Source organism: Nannospalax galili, unplaced genomic scaffold, assembly GCF_000622305.1.
Source record: "Nannospalax galili isolate Female #2095 unplaced genomic scaffold, S.galili_v1.0 scaffold803, whole genome shotgun sequence".
In the NCBI taxonomy this organism is placed as follows: Eukaryota; Metazoa; Chordata; class Mammalia; order Rodentia; family Spalacidae; genus Nannospalax; species Nannospalax galili.
In genome coordinates, this window is record NW_008349354.1 from 573,237 (window position 1) to 588,809 (window position 15,573).

The window sequence follows — 15,573 nt, forward strand, 5'->3', positions numbered from 1 at the left end:
AATCACCGTTTTGATTGTAAAACAAGTTCTTATAGCCATAGCCATAGGCCAGTCTGATCTGGGAAACCCCTCAACTGAGACTCCCTCTGATGGCTCTAGAGTGTGTCAAATTGACAGCTGAAGTTAACAAAAAGAGATGGATCACGAGGAGGGCTGCACTGAGGATTCAGGGCAGCTGGTCTTGGAAGTCAGGATAGAACTGAATAGTAGACAATGGACAAATATCCATAGAAAATTATAAGTATATAGAGTTATAGAAATGTGTGCTGGATAGCTTCAGTTGTCAACTAGACACACCTAAGTAGAGAGAATCTCGACTGAGGAATTTCCTCCATCGGAGAGACCTATGGTCATATCTGCAGGACATTTTCTTGATTGTGGAGTGATGTGAGAGGGCACAGCCCATTGTGAGTGGTACCTCTCCTGGGCGGGTGGTCCTGAGTTGTATAAGAAAGCAGGATGAGCACAGACCAGGGGAGCAAGCCGGTAAGCAGTGTTCCTCCATGGCCTGTGCTCCAGGTTCCTGCCCTGAGTTCCTGCCTTGGCTTCCCTTGATGATGGACTGTTCTGTAAGCCAAATAAACCCTTTCCTCTCCAAGTTGTTTTTGGTCAGTGTTTTCATTACATCAATGGAAAGTAAGTAGAAGAGAATGAGATCACCAAAATTTAGGACAGTGACGAACCTCCTTGACCAGAGAGGAGTGAGTGGATCCATCAATGTATGAGCAGGTAAGGCTGTGGAGGCAGACAGTCCAGCAGAGTCATGAGGGCTTAAAGCAAGGAACAAGAAGTGTCCAAAAGTACCTCTTGCAAATATTGTTAGAGAGCTGAGGCATTTACACTTTCCACTTTAAAAAAAAATAGATGCTCCTTGTTGACTCAGGTTTATAATAAATCAAAAAAAAATCAACTGGCTTATAGGTTTTTAAAACATTCCAGTCTTTGTTTATACAGGGAAGGATTTTTTTCCAAAGGTCAAATTTCCACTGCTGTAATCACCTTTATATATCTAAGTTCAGTATTATTCTAATTCCATAAACAAGCTTAAAATAGGAGTTGATAATACCATCAGATTTGAAAAGGGAAAGAGCTTCACATTTCTCCATGTCTACAGCCAAATGCAAACTTTTTCAAGTAAGGTCAGTAGTTTCAGATATAAACTTTGGATACAATTTTGCATTTTGTGGAATGGATTTAAGCAATTCACCAGGGATGACTCCAGTTCCATTTTACCTGCAAGTTGAAGAATGAGGCTAGAGGTATATGATTTCACACACAAAAACTTGCTTACAAAAAACTAGCATACCATAAAAGATTAAAATCCTGTTGTTAAATTTAAAATATGGTTATAATGTACAGAAAGGGTATATAAAATATTCATGTTGTTCTCTAGAGACAGAATTGCAGATGGCTTTATTTTTCCTTTTAGTGCTTATCTGTATTTTTAAATGTTACCACAAGAAATATGTATATGTATCCCTTGTGTAATTTTTCATTCAAGTTAATATCTAAAAACGTAAGAATTTAGATACACATGGGATGCCAAAAAATGGCACAGGATCATAAAGGGATTTTATCATTATGACAGGCATAGGGAAATAATACTTTTCATTAAGAGGAATACGATAGTTCTCATATATAAATGGTTATGATAATGTTGGGTGAAGATTTTCTGTTTTAGTTATGTCTGGCATATTGTTTGATCCACGAGGATAGTAAAACATATGGATATCTTATCTTTCGATGTACACGTTGTATGTATAAGTGCAGGCGTCTGTGTGGAGATCAGCTGACAACCCCAGGTATCAGCTCTCAACCTCCACCTTCTGAGACAAGTGTCTCTTGTTTGGTTGCTGCATATACCAGGCTAGCTAGCCTGCCAGCCTCCAGAGACTCTCCTGTTTCCACCTCCGAACTCATTGTAGGAGCCCTGGGATTACAGATATAAAAGAAAACCTCCATTCGCTTTACCTATATTCTGGTGGTTTGAACTCAGGTGCTCACACTTGAATCACAAGTGCTTTACCCACTGAGTCATTTCCCCATCCTTGAAAGGTACTTTTGATTGAAGAAAGACATGCTACCCACCAATAACTTTTTATCCATAATTTCTAGTTTTTATTCTCCAAGAACTAAAATGAAGAAGTGAATAATCTAAGCATCCTCCCTAGCTTGAAAAGACTATTATGACTGGTAACTTTCTTTTAAAAAAATTATTTTTATTTATTATTTTTATTTTATGTGTATGAGTATATTACCTGCATGTGTGTAAGTGCAATGCCTGGAGAGGTCAGAAGAGGGCGTCAGATCCCCTGGAACTGGAGTTATGGATGGTTGGTTGCCTCCATGTGGGCGCTGGGACTTGAACTAGGGTCCTCTGAGCCATCTCTCCAGCCCCCATGACTGGTAACATTCTTGAACTCCAGCCCTCATGACTGGTAACATTCTTGATAATCATGGGATTTGGTGACCTCATTTCTGCCTCCTTTCCATCTTGATGCCCAAAGCAGGTTCTAGTCTCTGGCTATATGCTGAGGGGGGGAAAATACCTTATCTAAGAGACTTAGCTTTAATCAGGTTAAGGACACCAGTAGGGTTTCTTTCATAATTTGGAAGTTCCTTAGACCATGGGATATAAACCCACTACTATCGCACTTCCTAAGGAAAAGTCAAGTGAATTACTAGATTGTTTTATTTTGATCAGAATTGTACATTCCTGGGTGAATCCTCTTCCCTTTTGTTTTAGGAAAGTTCTTATGCTTGGGTTTATGCCTGTGTATTTTACTTGCCCTTAGAGTCACTGGATGCCAAAGTTTAGCTCACAAGATAAGAAAATCATATGGCACCAAAGTCTCTATCCAGTGTCTTCACCCCTTTTCTCCTTATAATGTCCCCCAGCTGTCCCTCGGCTGTCACTGCCATTCTAATCCTTCCTGCTCTTCAAAGCCTAACATATCTTTCCCCATGAGACTACCCAAATGATTTTTCCCACAGTACCTACTTCCTTACAGAGTTTCAGAGCATTGAACATGTGAGCTTTCTTATCTGGTTTATCATCCGCTTCTGTGCGCCCACTTTCCCACCTTGTCTAGAATAGAAAGTTCTTGATAATAAAAGGAAAGTCTTCAGCTTTTCTAATTGTTCCAGTTATACCTGGCATATTTTCCAGGTCACAGGAGATGCTAAAAGACACTTAAGATTGCTAAAAAGTTGCAAATTACTTAGCCTAACACAGGCCTGCCAACTAAACATGGCCTCTCACATTCAGAATGCCTTCTCCTCTAGTCATCATTTTGTTCCCTACAATGAATGCTCTAATGACAGAAAGTGCATTAATTAATTGCGTTCTTTTCTACCTGGAGACAAAACATTCTAGAAGAAGCAAGGTATGAAGTAAAATGGTCTTGCACCCTGTAATACCTATGATACACTGCTTTCTCCTCCTCAAACCAGTATTATGGTTTGAACTTTATTCCACAGGTCTGAAATCAACATTGATGAAAACTATATAACTGAACTAAAAGAACATACCACTAGTTTGACTTTAGGTTAGTATTAGGAATGATTCTTGAGGCAATTCCTGAGAACTTACAATACTGTGTGATATAGGGCTCTGTAAAAATGGTTTCAAGAGCTCCCGTGAGCTTTCTCTAAGACTGAAAAAAGCATGTTTTGTTAAACAATGGTCTGAAGTGATGTCTGTAACTTAATCAGTTATTACCAAAGCTAAGTTGTTGTTGCATTTGGTTGTGTGTGGGCCACTGGAAAAAGTGTAGTCATCGAAGACTTAAGCAAGTCAACTTTCTCTCATGATGCTATGGTGGAAGGAGCAATTGGAAGCAATTGGAAGGGGTCCATAATATTCATTATCCAGATGGTGTAACCAGTTCAATGATCACTTGTTGTCTACATCTTAGGGAGCTAAGGAGAGACTCTTTCATTGGTTAGAAACTTCCATTAGCTTATTCAGTTTAAGATGAGAAAACAAGACATCTAACCATTCCTAGCTCAGGACATTATATATCTTGCACAGCGTTGACTGAGGAGCTCATTTCACACTGATAAAATAGGACATTAATCTTATTTATTCACTAATTGATTCAATAAACTAGCACTTCATGAGTCATGGCTGCAGGAACAAACAGCAACATTCTGTTTCCCAGTGAATCTCTGGGGAGGCTGAAAAGTCTTTCAAAAGGAAGAACACACAGACCTCAAGCAAACAGTTCAGAAAGGGCTAGAATGACACTCTTGTCCAGGCCTTTCACAACATTTTGACCCTTCCAGAAACCACAATAAGAGTTATTCCTCTCCTCATCTGCAGATAAAGGTGACATTTGGAAAGTCTGAATCATTTGCATAAAATCAATTCTAGTGATTTATAGAGTGATAGAGCTAAGTGTAGTGCTCACCTGCTCAAAACTCACGAAGTTGCTGCATATCCTACAGTAACACATACACAAGTATGCACACACGCATGCATGCACGCACGCACACACTACACTGCACACACTACACTGCACACAAATAGATCTGGGACAGGAGAGATGGCTCAGCAGTTAAGAGAACATACAGCTCTTGCACAGGACCCAAGTTTGTATTCTCAGCATGTCTGACTCTCAGCATGTCAGTTCATAACCATCTGTAACTATCTCCAGGGGGATCCAATGCCTCTGGTCTTCAGGGACACCTGCATTCATGTGCACAAACCCACACACAGATATGTATATACACATAGCTAAAAATAACAAAAATCTTAAAAGCAAAAAATGAACTAAACCCGGATCTGCTTGAATGCATTCACACTCATAAAGGCAATAGAGGAAGCCCAAATACATCACAAACCAGAACAATTTGTAAAACTGAAAAAACCTAAATGTGGCCGGTCTCTTTTCTATGTGGTTTGGTCACTGTGAGCAATGTATTAGACATGAAACCTACAACTTATTTTAAATTTCTGATAAGTCTGTGTAAATATCCCTATATCCCAGGCTGATGCGGTGGCTCTCACAAATAAACCCAGAACTGGGGATTCTAAAGTAGAAGCTCAAGTTCAAGGCCAGCATGGGCTATATTTCATATGTGGTCTACAAAAAGTTTGTGTGAATATCTCATTTGGAAATGACAAGGCTTATGACCATAGAAATAGCTTTCCCTTTCCCTTATGCTCCAAAGCTTCTTTAACCTTCACACTGTGTTTCCTAAGCTCTATTTTAATGCTGTTAACCATATATAAAGAGGAAAATATAAATATACAATAAGATACGAAAATAACTCAAGGAAATGTTGGATAAAAAGGGTGTGAATTAATCTGCTTTGGGACTTTTCTATTACTTCAATATGCCAGAGTTCATGGATTGGTTCCCAAGCATATTTGACCACAGGTTTATTCATTTATGATCTGTCTATCATCTATCTATCTATCTATCTATCTATCTATCATCTATCTATCTATCTATCTATCTATCTATCATCTATCTATCTAGATAATTGCTTTAATGACCATTATACATATACTGGGACAGATTTCAGAAAATGCTACCAAAATAGAGTACAGAGAATTTTAGGATTTCCAAGGAAATCACTTTGAAATCACTATTCAAAAGTTATTTTAGTTCACTATTCAAAGAATTCAAGACTTAGAATACCAGAGACTTAAAAAAATTTCCAAGAAAATAACTTGAAATCACTGTGTTTTGTTGAGTTTGGGATGGGAGCTCAACCTGTAACTGTAAACCTTGTGACCAACTATGCTTCTAAAAAGGTGCTGAGTAGGCTTCTATTAACATAAGTCACATGAATGTATACAGTGCCCTAATAGCAGCTCTATCACTTTCTATGACTGGTTTTTCCGTATTTCTCAGGACTCTCAGAACAAGCAACCTAAATCTTTTTCTTCTTTTTTGTTGACTTGTTTGCCTCCTTCATTTCTCTGTGGTCCATTTCTATCATAAAACTTTATTTAATTGTACTCATAGTGTTGATTTCCTGAACTCATTAACTTCTCCAAATTTAGAATCTGAGGTTCATAAAGGTTGGATCTTATTTATATTTCTAGAAACTGCTACAATGCCAAGTACATGTGCAGTAGAAAGGTGCTCTGTTCATTTATGCAACAGCTACTCAACGAATGTTAACCATGAGCCCAACACCATCCTTGTTCTAGATGGAAAAGTGAATAGGCATAAGTTATTCTCATAAAAATCCTCTTGGATTTTATTCTTGAAAATTAAATGGAGTTTGCATGCCTTTGGAAAATGGGCTATTTAAAAGTTTTGTAGTTATTATGTGTGTTCATGTGTATATGGATGCACATGAGTCTCTCTCTCTCTCTCTCTCTCTCTCTCTCTCTCTCTCTCTCTCTCTCTCTCTCTATGTGTAGAGGCCAGAAGACAATCTTGGGTGTTGTAGTAGGTGACAGAGTCTCTCACTGTCCCGGAGCTCACTGATTTAGGCTGAGCTGGCTGACCTGTGATCCCCAAGATATTTATGCCTCCAGCTCTCCAACTCTGGGATTACAAATGTGCTTCTTGACACTCCAAGCTTCTGGGTTCTGGGGACTCAAACTCAGGTCTTCTTGTCTGGCAAGAATTTTGCTGACCGAGCTATCTCCCCAGTTCACCATTGTAGATACTATCTGAAATTTAAAATCAACAATTAGTTAACTTACTTTCATAAACATAAATTGTAAATTACTTGTTCTTGTTATGCTTTGTAATTATATCTTCAATATAGAAATGAAAGGGTTTCTACTTAATCCTGCCAATAACTCAGTAGTGTGAAGAGTGTTACCTTTATTTAGCAAGTGTGAATTTGAGGTTAAGAAAACATCTTATTCAGGACACATAACTAATAAAAAGATAGTTCCAATTAGAAGTCTTGTAGATCTGAAGTAAAAGCCCACATCCCTTTCTACCATACCTACTGTCTACTGGTTACATTAGTATAACCCAACAGTTATTAATAGAAAAAGAAGCCAGAAACACTGTGAAATTGATTAAAGTAAATAGAAGTTTTGTGTTGCGTTTTGTAACAGTCTCCATTTCTCTGCATTTAGGCTCCAGTCCCAAGCTCTGGACAATGCATCTTAGGATCTTTTGTCACAGCTGTTAGCAGGTGCCTGCTCCACCTCAGAGGGAGAGACTTCAGTATTTCTGACATCTGCTGTCTTCCTGCTGAATAAGATTAAGTAGTATATTTCTTTACATGGACACAGCAAAGAGAAGATAAAGCCAACAAAGGAGTCAAAGGAAACGGAGAAAAGAGGGACATAAGACCAAGAAAAGTGAGTTCAAAATGAACTCATATTAGAAATCACTCGGGGTCCCATTGTTGAAGCTACAGAGCTTATCTTGTTTTCCCAGCAGTCCAAGTTCTGCACACTCATCTTATACGTAACCTTATCAGGCATCTTGACTGCTCTGTGTGTCAAGTTGATCATGCAATGGAGTATTCACTGCTAAACCTTCTTTAATGTGTAATAATATGCTTTCATTTCAGATTTTTCCTTTATATCCAGCTAAATGTAATCTTAATTACCATTTTAGTGTTAAGGTACACTGAAAAAAAACTTTGAAAACTGGCTAAATATTCTAAGAATTGAAGTGACAGAATAAAAAAGATGTGGGAAAGCATGGCATGGTGGTGCACGTCTTTGGTCCCAGCACTTGGGAGGCAGAGGCAGATAGATCTCTGTGAGATGGAGGCCAATCTAATCCACATAGTTAGTTCCAGGCCATCTGGGGCTGCAGGGAGACCCTATCTCAAAAAGACAAAAAAATGTGAGGAAAGAGTAGCAAAGAAAGAATAGAGGAGGGAGACAGAGCAAGGGGAATAGAAGGAACTGGGGTAAGGTGGAAGATGGGGAGGAGGAAGACATGAGAGGAGGAGGAAGACAGAAGAAAAGAAGAAGTGAGAGGTTGGAATGAGAAGGGTCTCCCATAGCCTACTGTAATTGAACACTTGGTCTCCAGTTGGTGCTGTGGTTGGGGGAGGTTATGGAACCTTTAGGAGGTGGGGCCTTGCTGGAGGAAGTACGTCACATGGCTAAAACATCAGATATTCTAGGCCAGTGACGATTACAATACTCTTTCAGGGACTGGCCATTATTTACCCATAAGGTCCTCCACTTCCTGTTTTCCCTCTCTTCTTCCTGTGTGCAGATGAAATGTGACAGGCAGCTTCCTGTTCCTGCTGCCATGCCATGCCTTCCCTGCCATTACATATTCTATGTCTCTGGAACTGGAAGTTCAAATAAAAACTTTCTTTCTTAAGTTGCTTTTGGTATAGTATCTTATTTCTTTCCTTTTATGTGTTTTGCCTGTATGTGTGTAAGTGCACACATGCTGTACAATGCCTGCAGAGGCCAGAAGAGGGCATCATATCCTTTGGAACTGGAATTGCAGAAGGTTGGCTGCCACATGAATGTTGGGAACCAAACCAGGATCTTCTGCAAGAGCAGACAGTGTTCTTAACCACTGAGCCATTTCTCAAGCCTAGGTCATAATATTTTATCACAGCAACAGAAAAGTAACTAATACAGAGGAGGAGGATAAAACAATACCACCAAGGGAGGCAGCCACAAGAACAACCAGAAACAGGAATATGGAGAAGACTTCTTTTAAATATAGACCCATCCTCCTAGTTTCTGGCTGTCCATGAAGCCACTCTGAATGGCTTTATGGTGTCCAAAGGAGCTCAACATCAAGTGGCATGGACTCTTACAAATTGGATGGTGGTTTAGAGCCCACCTAAAAAAATTGTACGAAGGGTGTCTTTTAGACCCTGACTTTGGCCCTATAAGACCTTGGTTGAATTTTACTATTTACTTGTTTTACAAATTAAAACAGCATGGGACAAAAACATTGAAACCTGGGGACTACATCACTATTCTTGCCCCTGCTTTGAGCTGCCTCACCATGGTTCATCCTTTGCCTGACAAAAGACACAGAAAGGCCTATAGCAGTAACTTACTAGCCCCCTAAGTTCCATCTTCATTTCTGCAACATGTACTTAATAACCAGATATATTGGGAAACCACAGGATATGAGGTACGTGGAGGGGCTCATAGCTCCCCCTGGTTCAGGCCAGGCTTCTCACGTTATGGGCCTCAATTGTATACCTCATGAGGGCCAAGGGAAGGCAATCACAGAGCAAGAATCTGGTTTCTTACTTCAAGTCGGAAAATCATTCCAAACAGCTTGCAGATGCTTATTTCAATAGTCAGTTTGTTACCTTTCTCAGAACTGAGACTGAAGCCAGTATTTCCTTACTGAGTATCGTTCCTATTTGTCCTTCAAAGAAGAAAAGAAAATCAGGCCAAGTACTTCCAAGATGCCAAGAGAAGAATGCTTAGTATTAACTTATTAGGACTATTTTCTTTAACTTATGGCTCCACTAAAGCCAGATATACCAACTTTCAGAGAGTTTTATTATAGCAGTTTAATTTTTCCATTTGTTCATTTCTTTGCTGCATAGAAGATAGAATGTGGACTACTTCTGTCATTTCCTAGAAATATGTTAAGTTTAAGTCACTTTTGACCTAACAGTTTAGGTTGGCTGTGGGTTTTATGAGCCATCAAGACCATCTGTTAGGGGCTAGAGTAATGGCTCTGTTGGTACAGTGCTTACTGTGCAAGCATGAGGATCTGGGTTTGAGTCCCCAGAACCTATATTTAAAATGCTAGGCATAAGCCAGGCGTGGTGGCACATGCCTTTAATCCCAGCACTTGGAGGCAGAGACAGGCAGATCTTTGTGAGTTTGAGGCCAGCCTGGTTTACATAGGGAATTCCAGGACAGTTGGGGCTACAGGGAGACCCTGTCTCATAAAAAGAAAAAAAAAAAGACAAAAAAAATGCTAGGCATAGCGATTTGCTCTTGTTATCCCACAGCTGAGGACACAGAGACAGGTGGATCCTTTTGCTGCCCTACTTGGTGAGCTCCAAGCCTATCTCAAAAACTAAGGTGGATTACTCCTGAGGAGCAACAGCTGAGGTTATACTCTGGCCTCCACATGCATGTGCACCCATATACATACACAAATGAAAATGTACACACATACACAACACACATCATCTTCATCTTCATCATCATCTGGGATACCACAGTAAATTTGAAGAAGGAGGGAATAGAGAAGTTCTCCCTACTGTCGAGGGTGAGGCCTGGAGACCTCACACCTAGAGGCTGGTGGAGATTTGTGATACATGGAGCTGGCAGAAGGGAACACAAGCTCCAGTGTTGTGGGTCATGCTGGAAAAGGCCCCCAAACCACAGGTGCCAGTGGACATCAAAGATGCGGAAGCCAACTTGCAGCAGTATTAACAAGAGCACATCTCGCTTTTTCTAGGCACCAGGTACCATCTCTAGCTCTACTGTGATGCTGAGAATGGGGGTTGTGGAGACAGGAGACTCAGAACGAATCACCCATAGGGAGTTAACAACTTGCCAAAGCAGAGGGCCTTGGAATCAAGAACTATAATTCTTACAGAATAATTCTACTTTCTGTATTTGCACAACTATCTTGTGTTCTAAGAGTCTTTCTTACCACATTGCTTATTTTTCACAATAGCCTTTAAAACGTTTATATTTCAATTATTTTATTTATTTCATTTTACGTGTATGAGTGTTTTATCTGCATATGTCTAAGTGTACCATATGTGTACAGTGTTTGCCGAGGCCAGAAGAGGGCGTCAGATCTGCTGGAACTGGAGTTACAGATGATTGTTAGTCACCATGTAGATGCTGAGAATTGCACTCTGGTCCCCTGTTCTCTTAACCACTGAGCCATCTCTCCAGCCCTTCACAATAGCACTCCACCTTTTCTTCAGAAAGGATGTCCCTGAAGCCCCAGTTGATCTTGAACATGCTATGTAGAACAGACCGATTTCAATCTCACAGAGATCTACCTGCCTCTGCCTCCCAAGTGCTGGAATTAAAGGTGAATGCCACCGTGCTTAGCTACAATAGCCCTTTAAAACAGTTTTATTGAGATACAATAGATATTTCAGAAAATTTATCCACTTAACATATAAGATCACTTTTATTTTTATTTTTACTATTTTATGTGTATGAATGTATTGCCTGCGTGTATGTAAGTGCATCTGTGTTGTGCAATGCCCATGGAGGTAAGAAGTACCAGATCCCCTGGAACTGGAGTTATGGATGGTTGTTAGCCACCATGTGAGTGCTGGCAACTGAACCCAGGTCCTCTGTAAGAGCAGCCAGTGCTCCTTACTACTGAGACATCTCTCCAGCCTATAAGATCACTTTTAGTAGAGTGACTTTTAGTAGAGCCATAAAGCTGTGTGACCATCACTTGCACTTAATTTAAAATATTTCATTGTGGGGCTAGGGACTTGACTCAGCAGTTAAGAGTACTTTCTGCTTAATAATGAGGAGCAGAGTTCAGATCCCAGAAACCATGTAGCAAGTCAGGTATCCTTCGAACACCTGTAAGCCCAGCTCCAAGGAATTTGATGTCCCTCTTCTGTCCTCTATGTGCAGAGGTGAGCACATCTCCATATGTGTGCATACACTCACAGAAATACATGCTCGCATAAATAAATAAAATAAAATTTAAAATATTACTTTGTGAAATTAAATTAAGCCCTATATTAGATCCTCAGAATTTACTGGTCTATTTAAAAATATTTATTATTACTATTATTGTTTTATGTGTATGAGTATATTGCCAACATGTGTGTAAATGCACCTGTGGTCATGCAATGCCCACGGAGATCAAAAGAGGGTATTGGGTCCCCTGGAACTGGAGTTACAGATGGTTGTTAGCCACGATGTGAGTGCTGGGAATTAAACCTGGGTCCTCTGCAAGAGCAGCCAGTGCCCTTAACTGCTGAGCCATTTCTCCAGCCCCAGAACTTATAGATCTTATAATAAAACAATCTGTACCCTTTAACTATCAACTCCCCATTTTTCCAAATTCTAGTTATTGACTGAGAGAGAATATCTTAACTGTTTCCTCCACCCCAAAACCCCTCTTCCCTAAACCCACATGTCCAGGTAACTATGAGTTCGGGCTGTGGTGATATATCATAATGGAGAAATGAATTTTTCATTTCTTCATGGAAAAAAGAAACCTATGGCCCACAGCTGTTGTCCATCCAATCATCTCATCTTCCGGGACCTGAGGAAATCTCCCATCTACTCACTCCTTTGCACACCTGCATTTCCTCAACATTTCAGACACCATGTTGCTCTTTGTGTCCGGATCTTTCACTTAGAGTATTTTCAAGGTTCAGTATTTATCAGCAATCTTTCATTCTTTAGTTTTCCCACTGACTCTTTTTTTTTTTTTTTTTTTTTTTTTTTTTTTTTTTTTTTTTTTTTTATCATGAATTTGACACACCCGGGAAGAGGCAGACTCAATTAGGAAATTTCCTTCATTGGATTGACTTGTGGCCATCCATGGCTGTGAGGCATTTTCTTGATTGTTGAATGATGTGGGAGAACCCAGCCCACTGTGGGTGGTACCACCCCTGGGCAGGTGGACCTCTGCTGGATAGGAAAGCAGGCTCTGCAGCAAACAGCAAGCAGCATTCCTCTGTGGTCTCTGCTTTAGTTCCTGCCTCCAGGTTCCTGCCTTGGTTTCCATGGATGATGGACTCTGAGCTGTAAGCGAAATAAACCCTTTGCTCCCCAAGTTAGTTTTGGTCAATATTTTATCACAGCAATAGAAAGCTAATTAATACAAGTTTTAAATTCATAGCGAAATTCAAAGGACATAAAACTTTTACATACTCTTCATTTTTATTGCCATATATGTGTGACAAAACTGGTACTTAGAGAATTTATGTGATTAGTGCACACATAAATGGAAGTTGAACTTCCAGCCAAGTGGAAGTTGAACTTGTGATGTTCCAGAATGCAGCAGTATCCTCTTCTAGCTCCTGTCACTAAGAGCTCAGACACCAAATGGAATGCTTTTATACTTCTGAATTATTTGCTTCACTTTCAAAAGTGAAGGAAGATAAACTGTTAAATTGCCTTTTGCCACAGTTAGTCTTACGTAGTAGTAAACAGGTAGAGAATATTGCATTAGGATATTGGGACACATCTTAAGTAACCTAAGAAACAAATAAATAAAACACAGTGGTAGGTTAACAAGTTGAGAGTTGGGAAATTACATCTGTTTCTGGACAAGGAGACTTGACATTGAGTGGATTCCATGGAGAAAGGGACAGAGACAATCTCAAATGTGCCTGGTTGTCATACAGGAAGAGCTCCTCAATCCTTCTTCAGTGTTGCAAGAGAGCCAAGTAGTTTTCTATGTTCACTAAGATGATGGATTGTGATTTAATACAAGCAAGATTTTCTTATTAAGCAGGAAAAAAGTTTCCTTTAGAAGACAGAGTAGATTAAGATCATTCAATCCACAGTAACACCTGGCCTTTGTTTTACACTTACAGTGAATGAAGCTTTGTCTAGAGTTCTAGTTCAACCCAAGAGGACAACGCTTTGTAAGTTCTATCACAGTCCCAGGTCAAGAAACTCGCAGAATCTTACATTCTCAGAAAGTGATAGAGTTGGATTCCAATGCAAATGATGTTAATATTTTTCTATTCCAAAAATACATGGCCCACTCTCTGAGCATTAGCAGAGGCATAGTATAGGTCATCCATCTATATGCTATTGAAGGACCACTCCAGGAGTCAGTGACCTGTGTGGCTCGGAAATTAATTTGTGTGTGAATTCTTTTCTGTTTGACAAACTAACTGCTCAGAAAATAAAGTAAAAGAGCTAACATAATTTTGGCTGCAGTGATATGATTTTAACATCACTTCATAACATATTCATAAAAACATTTTAGTAACTTCAGCATTTGAAACAAATGTGTTCCTCTCTAAGTGTCCTAGGTTACATAGAAATGCGGCCCAACACATTTTTAGATGGGAACATCATACCATTGTATCAAAAGGTTAGACACTCCTGTTACTAATGAAACCAGATTAGAAGAAAGAGAACTAAAACTACAAAGAGCAGGAATTAGAAATTTTCAGTTCCAAAATTGTCCAGATAATTAGGTGATGGTGTTATAGTAAACATCACTGTCTGTCACTCACACTGTGTCTCAGTATGGACTGTAAGAGTATTTTTAGCCTCCTCACTGACCAGGAGCAGCCAGACTGAGGGACAGTCTGGGTTCCTGCTCAGCTCCTCTATCACAATTTAGAGGGAAATGAACAGGGTCAATATATAGTCATTTGGAATTGCCACCTGATACCACTTACATACATACTATTAACCCAAAGTAGTTACATGATCTTGCATAACTCTCAGGGTTATGCAAAAGGTGAATCATTCTGTAGGCAATTTTTATTGAAAGAAAAAAATAGTGATCCAGAACAGAGAAATGAGGTAAAGGTAGACCCTACTGGTTGCAGGTCACATCTGTCTCATCTGTATATGTTTTAAACGGTTGGCAATTTAGGGTTGGTTGGGGTTCCGTTCCTTGTAAGAAAAATAAGTTGCAGACATATTGCAAGTGAGTTTACAGCTCATCATTAAGCTAAACTTAAAATATTTATGATGCCAGTTTTACGTGAACTTGAATAATTCCTCTTTTTGGTCAACCTCGAAATTTTGAAGCTGGGTACTCTTACCACTTTGTTACCACTGTAAATGGGAAATAGAGCAGTGGGTTTTGTCAGGTGGGAAGAAGGAAACAGAAAATATGCCAAACCAAACAAGTTAAATTAGACAAGGTCCCTAAATAGAGTGGATAACATCAGGTTGCCTCAGCATGCCCTCCCTCCCTCCCTCCCTCCCTTCCTCTTTTTGTTCTTAATTTTCTTTTAGACTGGTCAACACAGAAGGGATTTCCTTACCATGCTGACTTGGATAGGCAGAAGTTTCTTATTTCTAGGGGATAAAACAATCTGGGGCATTACCTGCCTCTGTAAAGCTTCAGTTTGATTGGCTGACCTTCGAACACAAGTGATTGATTTATAGTTTGGCTAGCTTGACCTAATTTGGGATCTCAAATCAATGGCAGTCCTTAATTTTAAGAGTCTCCCATCTTTGGGGAAGAACATGACCAGAACGTGGCACATTAGCATGGGTTCCCAGTCACAAGATGTCAGTCATGCATTGTGGTGCCCTCTTGATCACACATTTGACTGAGTTTTGTCTTTTAGCCTCAGCAGGATCATTTGATGTGTTATGTCTGGCTGCATGCAAATATTTAAAACTTCAGATTGCTGTTATAACTATCAAGAAGATAGTAAGGAGTGTACTTATTAATAAAGGACCACATGGACCTTGCCAACCAAAACCCCAGCTGATCCAAGAATGAGTCAGATGAAGAACGATCTGCCACGTCAACCTGTAACTGAGTCTCTGCAATATCCACATGTACAAGACGCACCATCTACCCAGAGTCCTCCATGTTTGGCCAAAAGCAATCTACAGCAAATCTATTATCTAACACAACTTTAGCAAGAGGCTTTACAAAAGCCTATTGTGAAAGAGTAGTCTGGATCTATTATATAGCCTATTGCAAAGGATAAATCCCCACTGCCTTATCTTATTTACACCAAGACATGAAAAGGATCTTA